This window comes from Amblyomma maculatum, chromosome 1 (assembly GCF_055883805.1).
Source record: "Amblyomma maculatum isolate TAMU_Amacu chromosome 1, ASM5588380v1, whole genome shotgun sequence".
Taxonomy (NCBI): domain Eukaryota; kingdom Metazoa; phylum Arthropoda; class Arachnida; order Ixodida; family Ixodidae; genus Amblyomma; species Amblyomma maculatum.
Window position 1 is genome coordinate 313,372,377 of NC_139344.1, and position 17,449 is coordinate 313,389,825.

The following is a 17,449-nucleotide window of genomic DNA, read 5'->3' on the forward strand; positions in this document are numbered from 1 at the left end:
GAAGAATGAAAATCCCAGAGAGAAGGGCACAGATAGCCGAAAGCAGGAACCAACAGTTGGGAGAGGGAGAGAAAATGCCCAAGTGCTTATCGCCGGAGATTCTAACATGAGCAGATGCAAGCAAGATATCTTGGAACGTGCAAAGGGTGATAAGCGAGTGTTAGTTGCATCCTTCCCAGGGAGGACAATGAGGGCAGTGTTGAAAGAGAGTAAAGATAGGCTGTTGAAAACTTCCGCAGAGCGCAGTATGGTGATAGTAGCCGCGGGGCTAAACGATGTCCTAAATGGTGACGCTGCAGGAGTGGTGGAAAGTTTAGCTAAGGGAGTTGACGATATCAGGGAGATAACACAGCAAGCGCAGATAGTTGTATGCACAGTACCAGAGGTGCTAGTATCGAACGGAAAGCTGGAAAAGGACGTGGTGACAGGTAACCAGGACATAAGAAAGTTAAGCCTGGAGAAGCGTTTCGAAGTGGTTGAGGTAAACAGGGAGGTACATAAAGCAGGTTTTGGTAGGGCTTTTCAGCGAGATGGCATTCATTTTAACAGAAGGGTGGGAGCAGAGATCGGCTGGCGCCTGGCAGGCACGGCTGTAGTTTTTTTAGGGTGTCCGCGAGGACTCCTTGCACAGAGGTAGTTAAAAGTGAAGCAGAAGAAAGTGTAATAACGGAGGCTGAGCAACAAAAAATGGCAAGGAGGAGGTCGAGAAAGAAAAGTGCAAAAAATAAATTTACCACTAGGATCAGCTACATAAACATGCAAGGAGGTAGAAAAAGAGCGAAATGGCTAGAGATAAAATGGCAGTTGAAGGACGACAAAATAGGTGTGTACGCTCTATGCGAGACTCATCTCAGGAATCTAGAATTAAGATCCGCCGTTTATAGAAGGCTACGTCTGGGAAGGGTGCAACAGAACGAGAACGGAAAAAAAAGGGTGGAGGGGTAGGTATGTTGATACACCAGGGAAAAAATTGGCAAAGAATAAAATCATCTTGTAAAGAGCCTATCTGGGTATCAGGAACAATTGTCGGCATAAGGACATGGCTAGGGGTAGTTTATTTAGGAACAGGACACCAATGCAAGCAAGAAGACAAGGATCTTGTTGAATGCCTCAGTAACGATATAAGCCAGTTTGGAGACGGGGCCAATATTATTCTCCTGGGGGACATGAACGGCCACATCGACGATCTGGATGGATACACAGATTGTAACGGGAAGCTAATGCTAGGTTTCTGTGAGCGACACGATCTAGTTATAGTAAATAAAGCAACAAAATGCGAAAGCCAAATCACGTGGGAATTCCGCAACAGGCAGACGACCATTGACTACTGTCTAATGTCGCAGGGAATTTATAGCAAGGTCACAAAAATGGAAATAGACGAAGAAGGGGAGTGTAGTCTGAGAAACGTATTAGTCTGCAGATGGGGCCCATGATGAAAAGAGAAATGGAACTTAGACAACAAGTAAACGAAAAATTAAAGACGATCAAATAGCGCAGATAACAGCAGACATAGAGGAAGCAATAGAGAAAAGCCCCATGGAAGACTGGAAGGAGGAAAATTAAGGAGGTTAAAGCAGCAAACCGCTGGAATGGAAAGAGGAAGCCACGGAGGTGGTGGAATAAGGAAATCAGGGAAGCTATTGAACAACGACGGGTTGCTTCAAGGGAACACCGAGTGGCAAAGAAAGCACAGGTATCTCAGGAGGAAATCGACCAAAAATGGGAATCATATCGACAAAAGAAACTTGAGGTACAGGCCCTCGTCCAAAGTCAAACAAAGCAGTCCACCGATCACTGGATGGCTGACATACACGATGCATCTAAAGGCGGAGCAAGAAAATTCTGGAACCATATAAGCTGTATAGGGAAAAAGAACCACAGAAAGCAGGATCCGATTCAAGATAACTAGAGAAATTGTTTAAAGGAAGACAACGCAGTGAACTACATTACATCAGTTATAGCCGAGTCATTTAAGAGCGATGATAGGGTAATCTCCACAAATCAGGAAGCAACACAAGGTAGCAGAATACAAAGCAGCTTAGAACTGACCAATCTAAACTGGAAAAAGGCAGAAAAAATTATTCCTAAAAACACATCTACAGGAATAGATGGAATTCTGATCAAGCTGATTACTGAACTTGGTCCAAAAAGTAAGGAAACGTTGTTAAAAGCTTTGGAAACAGTCATAACGAATAAGCAAATTCCAGACAGCTGGCGGCAGAGTAAAATGAATTTGATTTATAAAGGGAAAGGAGAAAGGATGCACATAAAATCCTACAGGCCAATTACCATAACATCTGTTATGTACAGGTTGGCCATGCAGGCGGTGAAATTAAAGGTGCAAGCATGGGTGGAAAGTAACAAGATACTCGGAGAACTTCAAAACAGCTTTAGAAATGGTAGGCGCTTAGATGATAGCCTGTTCGTGCTTACCCAATGCATCGAAATATGTAGAGTGGAAAATAGACCTTTGTATTTGGCCTTCCTGGACATAAACGGGGCGTACGACAACGTAAACAGGGAGCTCCTGTGGAACATATTAAAAGAAGAAGGTATCGGTTATGAGATAATAGAGTTCCTACAGGAAATGTACCGAGATAACAAAGTAGAAATTACATGGGAAGGGATAAGAAGTACGGAAGATGTCAAAGTATGCAAAGGATACAGACAAGGCTGTCCTCTATCACCGCTGCTGTTCCTAATTTATATGATAAACCTGGAACGGAGGATACAAGAAAGTAACCTAGGTTTTAACCTGTCATATAGATTAGGTGGAAAGGCGGTAGAGCAGCGCCTCCCCGGTTTGATGTATGCAGACGATATTGTGCTGCTAGCTGAGAGTCTGGAAGAATTGCAAACTCTAGTTAAGTATTGCGGAGACGAAGGGGACGCTCTAGGCTTCAGTTTCAGCGCAGTTAAGTCGGGTCTGATGATTTTCAACGGCTCAACTGATCAGGGTCTTAAAATTCAAGGCCTTGAAATACCTAGAGTATCAGAATATAAATATCTGGGGCTATGGGTAAACGAAGGATTGGCATACATTGGAAAGCATGAGCAATCACTTAAGGCCAAAGGGCGAAGGAATGCCGGGACTATGAAGCATAAGGCATTGTGGGGATACAACAAGTATGAGGTTTTGAGGGGTATTTGGAAAGGAATTATGGTGCCCTGGCTTACTTTCGAAAATGTGGTTTTGTGCCTAAAATCAGAGGTACAGTCGACATTAGAAATAAATCAGAGATCCGTTCGACGATTAGCACTAGGTGCCCACAGCAAAACTACAAATGAGGCGGTACAGGGAGATATGGGCTGGGCATCTTTCGAAGTACGGGAAGCTCAGAGTAAAATATTATATGAGGAACGGCTGAGGAAATTGGACAGTAACAGATGGGCAGCTAAAGTATTTAAATACCTGTACCTAAAAAGCGTTGACTCACAATGGAGGAAAAGAACTAGGAACCTAACTAGTAAGTATGCTAGTAACAAGGACGGAGAAATAAAGAGCGTTAAGCAACAGGTGAAAAACACAGAAGGTAAAAATTGGATAAATTCAATGGAAAAGAAACAGAGTGTAGAATTATACCGAAAGTGGAAAAGGCAGATCAGGAAGGAAGCTTTCTTCGATACCTCAAGAGGCAGTGCCCTACTTTTTGAAGCTAGATAAGTGTGCCTTAGAACACGCAGCTACAAAAAGAAATTTGACAATCAAGATGACGCATGTGCTGTATGTGGTAACTCCAGTGAAACAATTGGCCTTATTATACTCGAATGTAATGGTATTCATCCGGAAGTTGATGCAGGCGCAGTCACTGTTCCTGAAGCTCTGGAGTTTAGAGATGCCAGTGGCCGGGTGAATAAACCGGCGGTGGAAGCTAGCAAAAAATGACTGGAAGATTGGTGGCTTAAAAGCTGAGAAGTGACATAATGTTAGTAACGTAGAAACAAATTATTGAATAAATAGAATGATGGTTTAGTTAACCAATCTAAATCAATAATTAAGATATAGGGAGAAATATGAATGATAGATATACTGCTACCACCCCGTTTCAAAGGGGACGCTCCTATATTACATCCATCTCAGCCACACTTCATTCCTCAAGGCTTTGGAATTAATTGAATAATCAGCTGAATTATTAGGCTTCCTAATAATACATTGCGATGCTCGTAACTAGTTACCTCTTGTTTTTTTTTTTTTTTCTCCTTGATGTGTAGTGCTGTATTTTTTGTTGTTCATTTCCATCCACTGCTTGATATTATGCGTGCACATACCTCGTCCCTTAAGAGTATGAGCATAACTACTGTATAAAAACATAGCGACTTGAAAGTTCTTTCTTTCTTTTTTTTATCTGACCTTGAAATGCGATGATTTTTACTTATGTGTTTGTTATAACCCGCAACTCCCCCCCCCCCCTTTTCAGCGCCTGAAAGGACCTATAAGATATACAAATAAGTAAATAAATAAATAACAATGGCGCTTACACACAACGCAATAAGGCATGCAACCTCTTGTATTCACGATGCAGAGCAAGCTGCTACCTTTATAATCGTTCAAGATCACGTGGCGCAGCGGAACTTTCTTGTTGACTTGTAGCCGGATTTGCAGAATGGTGCGAAACAACCTGCGTCATTTTTCTTTCTCTTCTTACCGAAAACGCGGCTCTGCTATGGCTTTTGCATGTCAACAAATCGATCAAAGGGAAAAAAGTGTGACTGCTGTGTCGTCTGTTTATTGTAGCTATTCTAGGCCGCAAAATCTCTATCGACTAGTGTGTCGGGTGATAATTTCTATAAAAGTTGGCTGTGGTTTAGCTCTGGTTAACCCTAGTTGAACTGCGCCTGCATGGCTACGCTTATGGTTGTAGGCTGTAACTAAGCGTTTAGTTTAGCTCTATTGTATAGACAAGGTAAACTGTTCAGGTAACGACTAGGCTTTTATTCTTTATACCAATGATGACGCTGCGATGGTCAGTCAAGTAGTGGGACTTGGTTTTCTCTCTGCTGACGACGTGCTCTGTATCCGCCGAGGATCTATGCATAACCAAGTCTAAACTGCTTCCCCAATGTGTGGTGGTTTGAGGTTGGTGCTGGCTCAACTCGAGTAGAAATCGCTCTTCTGCAGCTTGAGCGAAGGCGGAGTTCTTGTCTTTAATAAAGTCCCCCGTCACGACAACCAACTCCTTTTCAGTTCGGCTAAGCATTCCGGTAGCCAGAACGTCCAACGCAGTTTCAACGCTGGCCTAGGGAGATATATACACACCGGTTACTACGACCCCCGTCTCGCACAGTTTTACACAGCGACGGCAGCGGCGCCATCTGTTGGAGCGCTTTCCGTTGAACCAGTGTTCCGACAAACGCATCAGAGTTCACCGGCGTTTTAGTTGGTAAAGGTATTTATTGCATCTAAATATGGGGGACACTTAATCTCCGCCTTTAAGGGTATGACGCGATAGAGTACGCTACCAGCCCACATGTGAATCCCCGCTTTAAACAAGCCGTTTGAACGTGCCTTAGTGGCCTATAGGGGTAAAGTGAAACCAGGGTTCTGGCAGGCTGTTTCTGATATAACCGTCCCATGTGAGACGAGAGATCCGAGTTGGCAGCTCCTGAGACGGTTTTGTTGTGCCTGCCATTTGTGACTACGACATACGAGCCCACACAACGAGGCGAGCTAGCTGGCGTAGTGTTGACAAAAACGATATATTAAACAAAATGAACAACCCGCCGGGGAGCGCTGGGTGGAATTTGGTGGAGCGGAGAGCCGCAGCGCTGTAATTGTTTCGTAATGAAGTGGAGGCGCACAGTACTACGCTTAGTGCCGGTCGCAACGTAGCCACTGTAACTATTCTCTAGGAGACTTTCTTAGTTCAAATATGGACCTGCATGAAATACATGGAACTACCGTACTGCGTTCTTTTCACAGCGGAATAACAAAGTTTAGAAGCCTGAAAAAGGCGTGGTTGAACCGCTGCTATTAATATATGAGCCTGCATAGATTACGTAAGTTTTGACAGCGTCTACAACTGCGGCATCCGAATTACGTAAACTTTTGTCCAGAGTTTAGCGTCAAGGCCAACCATTTGGTGTCAGCTTGGCGTTCACGCTCATGCGCGCACACATAAATGATTGCCCATGTTTCAGACAAAACCAATAGAACTCATGCATGCACGCGCATGGAGAAACTAAAAAGCCTGTAGCGAAAGGAATCATATTGTGGGAAGAGCACGCAGCATAGGTGTGACGCCTGCAGGCCCTCGTGTCTGTCTGGAACGCTATGCCGGCACTTTAATTTATTTATTTATTTTATTTGTACACACTGCAGCCTCGATGAGGCTATGGCAGGAGTGGGCAAACAAAGAAAAGTGTATCAAGAAAATACAAACATATAAATCAAAGAAATAATAAAGCAAAACTGGCACTAGGAAGCGATGGCGTCCATCAAGAAAATACAAACGTATAAATTCCAAGAAAAAATAAAAAATAAAAAATAAAATAAAAAGTGGCACTAGGAAGCAGTGGCTGTCAAAAATTCTTCAGCTGGTAGCGAGTGGACGTTTCCAGGCAGCGAATTCCAGAGTTCATTCGTCAGAGGAAAGAAGCTGTGTTTGAATGTCCCTGTGCGGGAAAAGAAAGGGATGAGATTCAGTCTATTGGAACTTCTAGTTATGGAAGGCTTGCTAATGTTCAAATAATTATTTAGTGATGGAAGGCGCTGAGAGTGAGCCAGTATGTGCAAAATTTCAAACATTCTATTTGACGGCGAGATGATAGGGCTGTGAGACCTGAATCTGTATAATGGGAAGAAGGGGAAAATTCTCGGCCGTAGTTGTGAAAGATGAAGCGTACTGATTTCTTTTAAACTGGTTCTAATTTTTTTATATCGGATTTCGTATAAGGGTTCCATACAATACAGCCGTAATCAAGAATGGGGTGGATAAGTGTTTTATATGTGATCAGTTTGGTGTCCTTTGGGGCTTTAAGCAGTGCACGATGGAGGTATCCGAGACGTTCAAAAGCTTTGTTACATACGATGTCAATATGTTTGGAACATGAGATGTCATGAGAGAAAGGAAGGCCGAGGTAATTATATTGCGTGACTCGTTCTAAATCCTGACCGTGAAAACTGTACGTGAATAGTGAAGGAGATGGGCGCCTAGAAAATGAAATGGAAACGGTTTTAGAGAAATTAAAATTCATATGCCATTCCTTGCACCTTCTACAAAATTTGCAAATGAGTCGTTAAGTATTTCATGGTCAAGCGGTGTATTAGTGTCGTGATATAAGATGCAGTCATCAGCGTAAAGACAAATTTTTACAGATACGCAACATGGAAGGTCGTTAATATATAACAAGAAAAGAAGCGGGCCTAAAACGGAACCTTGCGGAACGCCGGATGAAACACTAACAGGAGTGGAAATAGATGAATTGCAGTGTACAGATTGCGAACGCTGATTTAAGAAACTGGATGTCCAACCAACCAGGGAAGGGTTTTTTAGAACAGAGTTAAGTTTGTGTAGGAGTTTAGGGTGTGGGACAATGTCGAAAGCTTTGGATAAATCAACAAATATGCTGTCGACCTGTCACCTAGATCTAATGAAGTGATGGCGTCTGCTGTAATTTAGGCGACGAGGGACTGCTCTCATCGAGTGCTTTGAATGATGGCTTCTGAATTAGGGATTTTAACACCAAAGAGCGATGAGGCTCATTCAGCGTTGCGCGAAAGTGCGTGATGTTATCCTTCACAGAGAACTCCCAGCATGTTCGATACCTCCATTTCATTGATTTGCGTTTTTGTGCAACAGCGAAGAAATCGTTAGGGGACACATAGCGTTATCAGCTGTTGCTGTTGTTTTTCTTTGTTTTATCCACATCATTCGTAAAGCTTTTTCAGCGCAGGCAGGTAGGTCATATACTTTTCGCACACAGTGCAAAGGGCCTTTTGTGTCCTTTTTGTGTGTACCTATTAACAGACAGTACTGCGCCAGAAAACGCGGTACATGTTTATTAGGGAATTGCATAAATATCCATGCTTCAAATCCGTCTAACGCCCAAAGCTATGTATGTTCAGTTTCCTGACTATCATGCCTCGCCCTCAATGTCAGCGCCGCCGTTCCCAATCCCCCACAGTATTGTGGCGCCACATGGTGCAACACTTCGATAACATGACAAAAAAAAAAACTATGTTCTCTGCGGTACGCTTGATGCCGCTGCAGTGTTTGTAGCTCGTGGCGCCTTCTTTTCTTATTATTCCGAATGTCCGTGCTGACGTGGTTCAAAATGGTGGCCACAAATTATGAATACTGGACCAACTGAAAATAAAAAAAAATTACAAAAGTTCAACGCTGAATAGACAACGCCCTGATCCGCAATCTGAGTGTCGACCTCATACAAGAGCTCGCAAGCTTTCTAAACAAACACTGGGAGGCGGAGGCGGTTCCCGAAGACTGGAAACACGCCGAAGTAATTATGATCCCTAAACCTGCCAAAAGGCTCCAAATTGAAAATCTCAGGCCCATCTCACTCCCGCCGTGCCTTGGCAAGCTTTACGAGCGGGTGGTGATGCTCAGACTGCAAAATTACATGGAAGGTAATGACTGTGTACCCCATACCATGTTCGGCTTCAGAAAAAAGCTCTCAACGCAAGACGTGCTCCTCCAAATACAAGGTGTGCTCCGCAACGTACTCCGAACGGGTGCAAATGTCATAATGACCCTCGACACCAAGGGAGCAATCGATAACGTCAGTCACGAAGCGATACTTACAGGCCTTGACGACCTGGACTGCGGACGCAGAATCCACGGGTACGTCACAGCCTTCCTGTCAGATAGAACTGCTGCCATCGGCATGGGAGACCTTCGATCGAACAAACTTCACGCACCAAACAAAGGAACACCCCAAGGGCCAGTCATCTCACCTATCCTCTTCAATATAACTACGATAGGTCTAGCACTAAAACGAACGATTGAAGGCATCAGGCACGGCCTGTATGCAGACGACATAACAGTCTGGACGAACACCGGTTCCCTCAAGGAGAAGGAAGAAACACTACAGGAAGCGGCCTCCTGTATACCGAAATATCTCGGAGAAAGAGGACTCGCATGCTCGACCGAGAGATCGGAACTGCTTCGAGTGTGGAGAGGCAAACAAAACCGGACCGTCCCAACCAGTGAGGACCTGAAACTCAACAACTATCTGGAAGGAATGCCCATCCCGGAAAAGACAACAATAAGAATATTGCGTATGTGGGTTCAATCCAACCAACGCAGTATTCACATTTTTACCCTGCTCAAAGCAACAACGCTACAAGTAACACACATTGTCACCCGCATCACCAACAGGCGGCATGTCATGCGCGAAGAGGACACACTAAAACTAGTCAGAAACCTGGTAGTGAGCCGAATTATGTACAGCCTACCCTACCAGTGCCTCAACAAGAGCGAAATACCACAAGCTGATCCCTGCTACGCAAAGCATAAGAGACAGCGCTCCGAATACCGCGCAACACGTCGACCGAAAGACTCATGGCTCTTGGATTGCAAAACATCTTCTAAGAGCTACGCGAGGCGCAGCGTGAGCCGCAAAAACTCAGGCTGCTGCAGACAACGACGGGAAGAGTGCTCTTACAGAGGCTCGGGTACCGCGAGCAGATGCGAGAAATAGCGAGGATGGAAACGATCCCCGACGCACTTCGCAAGTCCCTCAAGGTAGCTACAATCCCGAGAAACATGGACCCCAACCTCCACCGAGGCAGAAGGGAAGCAAAGGCCGAATACATTCAGATAACATACTCTCCCCAAGACATGACCGTGTATGCAGACGCGTCCTCGAGAGGAGGACACAGCAAAATTGCAGTGGCCACGGTGGTCGATTCGTTTCTACGCGTAGTGACCAGCGCTTCTATGCGACACTGCACGGTAGCAGAGGCCGAGGAAGTAGCCGTTGTTCTAGCGGAAGCGGAGGGCTATAGAACCGGCCGGTCGCTAACGATACTCACGGACTCTCAAATAGCCTGTCGAAATTAAATGAATGGTAGGATAGGTTGTCAAGCGCTCCGTATGCTCCTCGAAGCGAGGGTCAAAATTAAAAACCACACAGAAAAAAGACCGCACACAAAATTATGTTGGTACCGGGGCGCATGTGGGTGGCAGGGAACCAAGAGGTCGAAGGATAGCTCGAGCATGCACTATTTTCCGAGCATCCGACGAGTCCACGGAACTTTTTCCAGCACCCAAGGTATAATCAACCATACTTGAAAACTACAGAGGCAGAAGAATGCGATACCCTCCACCGCACCGTTCTCTCAACAGAGAGGAAGCTGTCATCAGGAGACATATACAGACGGGTTCAAACTCAAACCTACACATACTAAACAAAATGCACCCTACCATATACGCAGACAGATGTCCGCAGTGCGACTAAAAACCCATACTATACTACATCACATGGGCCTGTTAAAACAGAGACGTGGTCCCCACAATTCGAAACCAAGTGCGGAGCAATGGGAGACTCTGCTGTCCAGCGACTGCTGCGAAGACCAGCAAGGTCTGGTACAGCGAGCTCAATGGGCGGCAGTGGCCAGCGGAGCCCTAGACTGAGGGCAACAGACCATTGGGTAAAAGTGGAGGTCGATGGAGAAGACTCCTGGCGATGCAACAAGGAGACACCTCTGAAGACGCCCCAAAAACTGTCAAAATAATATAGGGCAAAATAGTCTTTCTTTCTTTCCTTCCTTCCTTCCTTCCTTCCTTCCTTCCTTCCTTCCTTCCTTCCTTCCTTCCTTCCTTCCTTCCTTCCTTCCTTCCTTCCTTCCTTCCTTCCTTCCTTCCTTCCTTCCTTCCTTCCTTCCTTCCTTCCTTCCTTCCTTCCTTCCTTCCTTCCTTCCTTCCTTCCTTCCTTCCTTCCTTCCTTCCTTCCTTCCTTCCTTCCTTCCTTCCTTCCTTCCTTCCTTCCTTCCTTCCTTCCTTCCTTCCTTCCAGATATTGAGCGTATAGCGCCCGCCGACGCTATAAAGCGGAGGCCCTGAGATCAGCGTTACGAGCTGTGTTAGAGGAAAATAAAGATGTACAGCGACCCTGCGACCCTGCAAATTTGCAACAGTGGTGACTCCGGCCTAAGAAATGACAAACCCAGCAACCTACCGCCCTCAGGCGACCTTCCGCCTGACGCTACCTGGCGCCAACGGGACGCCGCGGCTCTCCAGATCCGCCTACCAACATTCTGGCCCAAGTTCCGCAGATCTGGTTCGCCCAAGTGGAAGCCATCTTCCATCTGCACCACATCACCTCGGAGGCATCTCGGTTTCGTCATTCACTTTCCAACCTGCCTCCTGAAGTGGCTCAAGAGGTGGCGGACATTATCGCTGGACCCTTGGGCGATGCCCCATACCAGCGACTAAAGCAGGGCCTTCTGGACCGCATCACACAGTCCGAGAGTGCGCGCTTTCAGCAGCTGCTCACGTACGAATAGCTTGGAGACCGCCGCCCCTCCCAGCTACTCACTAGCATGCGGCAGCTCCTGGGCGAAAGCAACGCCGACTCGAATGGCGCAATGTTGAGGCAGCTCTTCCTTCAACGCTTGCTGCAGTCCATCCGCCTCATCTTTGCTGCTGCGGGGGATTTGACCCTTGACCACCTCGCCCAGCTCGATGATCGAGTCCACGACGCGACTTCTTCCGTCGCTGCCCTCTCTTCTCCACCGGAGACTTCCGTCATTTCACGGTTAGAGGCCCGGATCGATCAGCTGGCCGCTTCTATCGATGCCCTTCGGACGTCCTCTCATGCCCAGCACAGTTTCTCCTCAAAAACTCGCCACCGCTCGTCTTCGCCGAGCGGTCCGCACTCGTCCAGTCCTCGCAGTCCACGTCTCTGCTGGTATCACCGAACTTTCCAGCGCCGCGCCCGCCAGTGCACTCCACCATGCACCTGGTCGGGAAACGCGGAGCGAGATCACTGACGGCGGCGTGTGACCTCGCTCTTCAACCTGGCTGCCTTTTCGTCGTCATGGATCGCATTTCTGACCTGCGCTTCCTCGTCAACACTGCTGCCGAAGTCATCGTACTGCCGTCCTCCAAGGTCGGCCGTGCTTCCAAGTCACATGGACCTATTCTCCGTGCGGCCAACTCAACCTCCATCGCAACGTATGGTCACCGATCCCTCACATTTCGATGTATCTTCATCGTCGCTCGCAGATGTACATCAACCCATCCTCGGATCCGACTTCCTGACGCATTTTCATCTGGACGTCAGCATGCGTCGTCATCTTCTCATCGACAGCAAGACGCGCCTTTCCATCAATGGCGTTATATCGGCTGTCACTTCGACTGGCATCCGAACTCTGATTTCGTTATGCCCATACGCCCAAGTCATCGCAGACTTTCCCGAGGTCACGAGGCCTTGTACACTACATCAGCCACCCAAGCTCGGTATAACCCACCACATTGTCACGCGTGGTCCACCTGTCGCAGCTCGTCCGCGCCGCCTCTTCGGTGAGCGCCTGGCTATTGCAAAACGGGAATTCGACCACATGCTGGGTATTCTTCGCCCTTCATCCAGCGCTTGGGCATCACCACTCCATCTGGTGCCCAAGAAAGAACCGGGTGACGCGTTCGTGCGGCGACTTCCGGGCTCTCAACGCTCACACGGTCCACAACAGCTATCCCCTTCCACACATCCAAGACTTCACTGGACATCTGGAAAGCTGCAAGATCTTTAGTAAAGTAGACCTTGTCAAGGCATACCACCAAATCCCTCTTGAGCCGGCCGATATTCCGAAGACGGCCATCACTACACTCTTCGGACTGTTTGAGTACGTGCGCATGCCATTTGGGCTACGCAACGCAGCTCAAATTTCCAAAGATTCATTGCTGAAGTGACGCGTGGACTCCTGGCGGTATTTGCGTACATCGACGACATCCTCGTCGCGAGTCGTTCTCCACTGGATCTCGAGCGTCACCTCCGGGAACTCTTTCAACGCCTCCAAGAGTTTGGTTTGGTCGTCAATGCCCAGAAAGGTGTCTTTGGCTCTTCTGAGCTCGAGTTCTTGGGCCACCACATCTCGGCGCTGGGAATTCGTCCATTGCCTTCTCACGTCCAGGCTGTTAAGGACTTTCCAGCACCCACTACCCTACGCAAGCTCCGTGAGTTCCTGGGCTTGTGAATTTTCACGGCGCCTTATTCCGCACTGCGCCGAGCTTCACCCCTGACTGACCTTCTCCGCACCACCACGTCCTCATCCTCCGTGATGTCCTGGTCTCCCGAAGCTCAGGCCGCTCTCACGGCTGCAAAACAAGCCCTCGTCGATTCAGTCGTCCTCATTCACCCTAAGACTTCCGCACCCACTCGCATCATGATGGATGCTTCTAGCGTGGCCATTGGTGCAGTTCTCCAGCAGCAGATCGACTCCGAGTGGCACCCACTGGGTTCTTTCTCTCCGAAGCTCCAGCCTGCCGAGACTCACTACAGCGTACTTGGCATTGAGCTGCTTTCCATATATACTCCACCATCCAGCACTATCGCCACTTCTTGGAGGGCCAGCCATTTTACGTTCTCACGGACCATAAGCCTCCGATGTATGTGTTCCGTATGAACTCTTCGAAGTACGTCGCTCGTGAACTTCGTCAGCTGGCCTACATATTGGTGTTCACAACCGATATTCGACATATCAAAGGCACCGACAATGAGGCAGCTGACTCACTTTCACGCATTACCACCATCGGTGTGTCTTCACCTGCTGTGGACTGGCAATCTCTGACCTGGGCGCAGCTTGAAGACCCTGAGCCGCAAGCCCTGCGTGCCCACCCCCGAGCCTTCCGTCTGCTGCTCGTGCCTCATCCGTTTGTACCCTGCGCGCTCTGGTGCGACATATGATCGGCCCTACCGCGACCGTTCATCCCGGAGGTCTTTCATCGTGCCATTCTCCATTCCCTCCACGACATCTGTCATCCTAGCATTCGAGCCACGCAGCGGCTCATTACCCAGCGGTACGTCTGGCCGAACATCAACACAGACGTTCACCAGTGGGCCCGCTCGTGCCTTGCTTGCCAGTCCGCCAAAGTGACACGCCATACCAAGACTCCCCCTCAGTCTTTCTTGCCGCCTGGATCGCGCTTTGACCATATTCATGTTGACCTCGTTGGACCGCTTCCCCCCTCTGAGGGCTACAAGTATATTCTGACGATGGTTGACTGCTTCACCCTTTGGCCCGAAGCCGTGCCGATTCCGGACATTACTGCGCAAACAGTTGCCAAAGCTTTCGTTTCAGCGTGGGTTTTCCGCTTCGGCTGCCCCGGCATTGTTACCACGGATTGCGGCCGCCAGTTCGAATGTGCCCTCTTCACTTCGCTCACACGGCTACTCGGCACTAAACACTGCCGCACCACATCATACCATCCCTGTGCCAACGGCATGGTCGAGCGGCTCCATCGCCAGCTCAAGGCTGCCCGCACTGCGCGCCTGGATCGCGAGCACTGGGTCGACCTATGGTGCTCGTTACCTATGGTGCTCCTAGGCCTACGTGCCTTCCTGCGTCGTGACCTTGGCTGTTCGGCGGCCGAATTCGTCTTCAGTAAATCCATGCGGCTTCGCGGAGACTTGTGCGCACCTTCGGCTCCCTCGTCCAAGCCCCTACAATACCTTCATCGCCTACAAGACTGTCTTCAGCATCTGCGCCCAGTGCCGCCTCGCTTATCTGCCCATCAAGCCTTCGTGCACCCAGACCTTGCTTCCTCGACGCATGTGTTTCTCAGACAAGATGCTGTAAAGGCGCCTCTTACCCTCTCATACGACAGCCCGTACCGCGTCCTCAACCGGACGACAAAGTCAGCGACAATCCTGCTGGATGGTCGTGAAGAGGTCGTCTCTCTAGATCGCTTCAAACCCGCTTACCTCGAGACACCTCCCCAGGAGCTCCCCTCAGATGTTTGCGGCTTATCTGCAGACCTGCTTACCGCCGTGGCACCCTCACCTCTGCCCCGTCGGCGCGTACATTTCGCCGTTCCGTCTAGGCGAGGGGCCCTATAGCGCCCGCCAACGCTATAAAGCGGAGGCACTGAGATCATCGTTACCAGCCGTGTTAGAGAAAAATAAAGATGTTCAGCGCGTGCTCGGAGCGCAAGCTCGGTAGGGGCTGTTCAGACAGAGAAGCCTGCCACGCTGGTCATCTTGCTTTGCTGCTTCGCCGCGACCCTGCAAATTTGCAACAAGCGAAAGCATTAGCTGCGGGTGACCGAGCGTTCTTCTCTTTTCTTCTTCCTCAGACCACATATAAAGCACCGCTTTAAACAAGCCGTATGAACGTGCCTTAGTGGCATATAGGGGTACGTGAATGCCAAGGTCTTAGCAGGCTGATTCTGACATAACCGTCCCATGTGAAACGAGAGACCCAAGTTGGCAGCTCCTGCCAACTGAGCCGCGGCTCCGACCGCGCCACGCCGACCGCTTTCGTTGGGAGCCTACCTCTCGCTTTTGTGTCACGTGGGGTGTAAAATCACAGCGTCACGTGGGTAAGACGTCGCTAACACCGCGCTACGTCGACCGCTTGAGTTGGTAGCCCAGCTCTCAATCTAGTGTCACGTGGGGTGTGACGTCACAGCGTCACGTAGGTAATACGTTGGTAATACGTGACTACCGCTGCGCTACGCTGAAGGCTCGAAACCTAGAGTATAGTATTGCTTTCGCAATAAATGTAAGTAGCTCATATTCGGTGGAAACTTTGAAGCCTCCTTTAATGTACCATAGCAGTTTCTAACCTTGTTTGAGGTTTGAGGCGAAATCGATGCAGAGTAAATGAGACCTATCGCATAGGAACATATTTCCCTACGGCTTTTGTATGAAAACTCAAGCGCGTCTGCCCAATACCTTTTTCTCTTTAGATGGCCTGACTGCAGAAGAGGCCTTATACGTGTTTCTTTAACTTCTTGATGATGTAGACCAGTCCACAGATAGTGAAGAGGATGACGATGTTGATGAGCCAGTGAGCCAGTGAGCCTCTCAGAAGATAAAGACGGCTATACTTGTGCACTGGAATGCTAAATTGGGCGAGTTGGTGCATTCGCATTTTAGGAAACGTAGCGCAAAGAGGACGAGGACAAGCGCTCGTGTGTGTTTCCTTCTTTTTTGTCCTTGTCTTCTTTGCGCTACGTTTCCTAAAATGCTATACTTGTGCGCAATTCACAGTGTTGGCCTCTTGCGTCCGCTATGGTTTCTCGTTTTTATTTCGATAATTCATCTTTTCATTTCCTTCTCTCTTCCCCAGCATTGATTTTATTTTTGGCGGTGTAAGTATACACCTAAAAAAGTCTCTCTGCACCATAAATATTTCTTAATCGCACTTTGAGGGCACGTGCCATCAGCTAAAAGGACAGCAACAGCAGCAGCGACAGTGCTGCAGAAGATGAAAGTGACAACGATGGCTGGGAGGAATACGCCCTCTTCTGCATAATAAAAAGCATTCGGATTTTTTCTTCAGAGCTCCGGCTTCATCGAAGCTGCCTGACAATTTCACTCTTTTGATGATTTTTCACTAGATCTTTGGAGATGCTGTGGAAACCCTTGTGAACCAAACAAACTTGCGTACCTTCGTAGGTATAATGATAAAGATGGGTTTTCACAACTAGAAAACAAATATTGGTGTAACAAATGGCGACCTCCCCGTACATTCAGTCAATTCTATCATCCCATGGTCGCACTTCTTCCTGCGTCTGATGGGCGCCAAAGACAACAATGTGGCAGTGCCGAAACGTAAGCGAGGCCATGACCCGCTGCACGAGACACTCGCATCGACAGCAATGACCAAATTTGCGACTCCTACCAACCATGTTCCTGACAATAGATGAAAATATGATTCTCTTTAAGGGGAGGAAGTCATTCACTCAGTATATGCATCGCCACCTAATCAAGCGAGGATTCAAAGTCTGGGTACGCGCAGATGTCACTACTAGTTTTGCTATCCAGTTTGATGTCTATACTGGCAGAGAGAGTGACAGCAGTGGGTTGGGCACTCGTGTGGTGAATAAGTTCGCCGAGGAACTTTCGCAAACCGGGTGCCGTGGTGTTTGATCTCTTCTTTTCGTCTCCACAGCTATTCCAAGACCTCTTCGATGAAGGCATCTATTCGGCTGCCACTGCGCAGCCGCAAAGAAAAGGGCTTGCTAAGATTCTGAAGAACAAAAAGAAAAAAAGAAGGGGACCACAGCTATCGAGTAAAGGAGAATGTTGGCGCTGTAGAGTTGCAAGACTAGGCTTGTGAAAGTTTTCATTACTGCTCATAATCCGTCACATACCCTGACGGTTTAAAAAAAAAAGCCAGAAATGCATCGACCTCTAGTGTCCTGTTGCTAGTAGTGACGAAGTACATGCAGGCAGTGGACCGCTAGTACCATTTGAGAGAGTACTATAGTGTCTCGCCAAAGTTGCGCAAGTAGCTGAAACCGCGCCTTTTCATATTCGACTGCAAC